We start from the raw sequence: 4,386 nt of genomic DNA, 5'->3' as shown, positions 1-4,386 counted from the left end.
ATAGTCTATAACATTATAAAATAAAATAAAAATAAATATAAATTATTAAGTACTGCTGCAAACTTTAGTATGAAATAAATTATATGAGTAATATAAAAAAATAAATAAAACTAATAAATATTAATAGGGTATATACAATCTATAAATATTTAATCATTTTTTTGCATAAATTTTAATTTTAAAGACAATTTTGTATAGTTTTTAAAAAAATAAATAAATAAAACCTGTAAATTTCTCTTTTATTTTATTTTTTATTTTTCACGAGGTCATGCTGTGGAAAGGGGAAAAAATAGTCACTTTTCGATTTTTTACTGGCATTCCGTTTTTTNGAATACGCTTTACAATAAAGTTTTGAAATGACGCAAACGTAAGGACAAGTGCGGATGGTAAAACGGCAAATTTATTGAAAACTACAAGGTACATATTGTTACGAAATTCGAGAGTATTCCAGTTTCGATAAGAAAAAAGAAGATCTAAGCATATGCGACAGAAGATGAAGTGGAGTCTCGCCCCGAACGCATTGATTGTCTGCTGTGCTCCGCGCGCTTGGCAGACACCAAGACGCTAGGCCCGGTTAGAAACGGTGGCGTTAAAAACCACGTGAGAGAGCTCGAGAACAAAACAGAAAGAACGAGAAAGATCCGCGGGTATTTTATAAAAAGGGCCGCCGGCAGTATTGGACAAATTCAAGGACCTATCAAGTTTTTCAAGGACCTAAGACGTTTTTCAAGCACTTTCAAGGACCTAATTTTAGCAACAAAAAAAATTCAAGGACTCTCAAGGACCGTGGGAACCCTGTTGAACTCAATACAGATGAATGATGGCATCATACATTCATCTGCTTTATTGGTTGAGGTGCAAACGACGAAGGGAAGGAAGACCTCCTTTTTTCCAAAGGATACATTTTGACATCAAACCGTTCGATAATACTGTTTGCTGATGGGTACTAAAACGCTTTCGCTCAACTAGATGGAAACTAAATTTCTGTACAAATATCAAGGAAGTAGTGATGTTTTTCACTAAAAATGTACAATATGAAAATGTGATAAACCAAATTCTTCTTTCAATTAATAATCGATGAAAGAAAAGAAAAAAAAAGACTAACCAGACATTTCGGTAGGATGAGGTCTCCTTCCATTCTGAGGAAATACAATACAATCCACAATATGTCCCAGTCTTCGTGTTACTTCAGCTCGATCAACAGCAGTGAACTTCCGCACATCTCCAGGGAAAACACACGGATTTTTGGTCACTAACACTTCACCTTTCATAAATACAGGAAGTAATAATAAACAAACAAATATTTTCATATTAGAGTCAATCTGCAACACTATCTTCCTTAATTCAAATTTGTCTGCATTGTAAAAATTAACCTAATCAAAATTTACAGACATTAAGTAGATAAAAATTTTACTCAACAAAAATGTTAAAAATTTGTTCTTTTAGTTATATTTTCTGATACACTTTAGAATAATGGAATTTTTAAAAAATGAGTTTTTGAAGATAAAGAATTCATTTTTAAATTCTTATCGTTTTTTTTAATTCTTTTTTTTCCAAAATTCCAGTCAACTATAGATAATTATTTGGAATTTTTGAAAGTCATCATTTGCCTTTTACACATCTGTAGATTGGCAAACAAATTTTATCAAAAGCCTGAAACAAAGAATAATTGAGTAAGTTTAGGAATTAAAAATTATTTCTTTGTTTTTCCTTCTCAATGACGATTTAAGGTCGATTTTTAAAAATTTGAGATGAAAAAAGTATTCTTCAGATGTTGGGGTATTTTTTTTCAGAAACGAAAAGTAATTTGCAGATGCTATGATAATCATCAGCGCCGGATGTCGTGCAGGAGGATTTATTTCAGCTTCCTGGTTCAGTAATAATTAAGAGGAAAAAATTTAAAATTATCCCTTAGTGGCAGTGATCGTTTTGAAGAGTGTTAACTTTTTTTTTGAAAAAAAGGATGCACTCACAGGAATTATTTTGCTGACAGTTATTTTTAATGAAGGGCCCAAGACATTTTCAGAATAACTGCGTCCCTCTTTTTAACTTACACCTCAAATGGATATAAGATTACCTAAAACTGGAGAAAAAATTATCTAGATTTTCATTATAAAAAAAGCAGTTTGAAAGAGAAAACATAAAGGTTTTGGGAGCTGCTTTCCAAACTTTAGTCCTATAAAGTCTCTCAGCTGTGGATCAAATGGTACAGGAACAATAAACTATTTTACTTACTGAGGTGTATTTCTCTGAGGTTTGCACGGACGAGGTGCTAACCGGGAATTGCAAAACACCTCCCAGATACCGTATTTCATTTTGAAGGCACGTTTAAAAACCATTAAATTAAAATTATTAAGTCAATCTAAACTATAAACGATCAACGCACCCGAGTCCTCAGCGGGCCTCGGTAAAATTATCGAATGTTGACTGCTCTGCGGCGATCAAAAAACTTGGATTCTTTTTCAGAAAGGCAGCTTGCAACACCTCCGCCACAGAATTCCAAAAAGAAAACATTTTTAAATCCTAGCTGATCAATTTTGCGTATTCTGATTTCTCTCTTTAAATAACGTCATGAATAGGAACCCCAAAAAATTGCATATTTACGATTTTCCACGTAATTGCCGAATATTACGTTTCCTTCGCGCTTGTTGTAAGAGGTGTAAGAAACTGGCCACTAGATGGCACAAAACTTTTCTTTAGGTTTCTGTTTGTTTCCAAAAAGAGTGGAGTCGAGATTAAAAAGATGGATGGCGGTTATCGAAAAATGTTCTTTCTGTGTTAAATTTTGTCCGTGATGTGTCGTCAATTACGTGTGTTATGTGCATCCGTAGCTTTAAATAAATTAATTTAAGATTTTTAGACGAATTCCGGATTTCTGACGAACAAAATACAGCGGGTAGGAAACTCAAATTTTGATAAATATTGCAGAGAAAACTGTGAAAATCATGCATTTTTGTAATTTAAAACGACAATCGGCATGAAGAAAAAATTTCTTTTTAAAAGATAGAAAATTAAGTACTTTTCCTAAACCCCAAATAAAAAAGCACTTCTTTAAGGGCTTTTAAGAAACGTAAATAAAAAATAAGTACTTTTAAAAAACGCTACCTCCCTGTTATAATAGCACCGGGACCAGGGACTGCTGAAGTCCTGATCAAATTTCTTACAAAAAATATAATGTTTATAATTGAAAAAAAAAAATCTGAGAATTTATTAAAAATCTATATAAGATTTACAATTCTGTATAAAGGCTCTTCAAAAATTCTACAAAATATGAAAATAAAACGTTTTGTGCTTTGAAATAGGGTCCCTCAATAAATTTTATACTAGCACACGTAAAATCGTTATAAGCTTAGGATGTAGTCATTCGCTATCGCAACGCTCGAATATGCCATATGGGAAGAAGACTGGTTTCATGTCTCAGATCTTCCCCTTATTACCTATCTACCTCTTCACAGTTGTATGAGAATTTACTACGTTATTTTGCTCTTTCTTAATATTTTTCGCATTTAATTGTCAAAAATATTTTCAAAACTTTACGGCCCTTTTTTAGAACTATGTTCAATGTAGTTTTCAGTTCCATAATCATTTTCTAATTATAAAATTTTTAATCTACCTAAAAATCAAGACAGAAACCAACGTACTTTCTTTCTCCTATGACTATCCACACGTTAATGGTGAAAGCATGCGAAGTGTATATAGGCAGAGAGTTCTGTTCTACGCCACCTTTGACCATTTCGATCGCCAATCTTATTCCTCTTGAGCATTGCAGCTTTCGTAGGCTCAGTATAGCCCAGTGTTTCCCAACGTGGGGCCCACGCCCCACTGGGGGGCAATTTGATTGTTAAAGGGGGCAATTCGAAAATGGACTCGAAACGAGTTTAACCCTTTTGCTCCGGGCCATTTAAATGCAATGTTAGATTTCAGTGGCAAAATTGAAAGAAAAAATCAAATTCTTAAATAATTGCAGCCAATAAATGTTATAAATTCTTTTGACTAGACCAGAATATCAACTGGGTTTTTGGCGTCGTCAAGTTAACCTCCCTGCAGCAGACTCTACGTGGACTTTCATACTTTAAAGATAAATTTTGAAAAGAGGACAACAGTAAAGTCTCTATTTACTGCTCACACTTCAACTCATAAACGTATTCTTGAGGCTAGTTATCAAATTTTTTTATTCATCGCTAAATCTGGAAAAAATCATGCTACAGGAGAGAATTTAAAAAAATCGTCAATATCAGCATCTATTAAAACGGTTCTTGAAAAAGATGACAAAGCTGTAAAAGCTATGCCACTCAGTAACAATACTGTTAGCAGAAGAATAGACGAAATGAGTGGAGATATTGAAAAACAACATGTAGAAAAGATGAAAACAGGAAAATGCAGCCG

Source organism: Parasteatoda tepidariorum, chromosome 10 (assembly GCF_043381705.1).
Source record: "Parasteatoda tepidariorum isolate YZ-2023 chromosome 10, CAS_Ptep_4.0, whole genome shotgun sequence".
Lineage (NCBI taxonomy): Eukaryota > Metazoa > Arthropoda > Arachnida > Araneae > Theridiidae > Parasteatoda > Parasteatoda tepidariorum.
Note: the sequence above shows the minus strand (reverse complement) of the source record.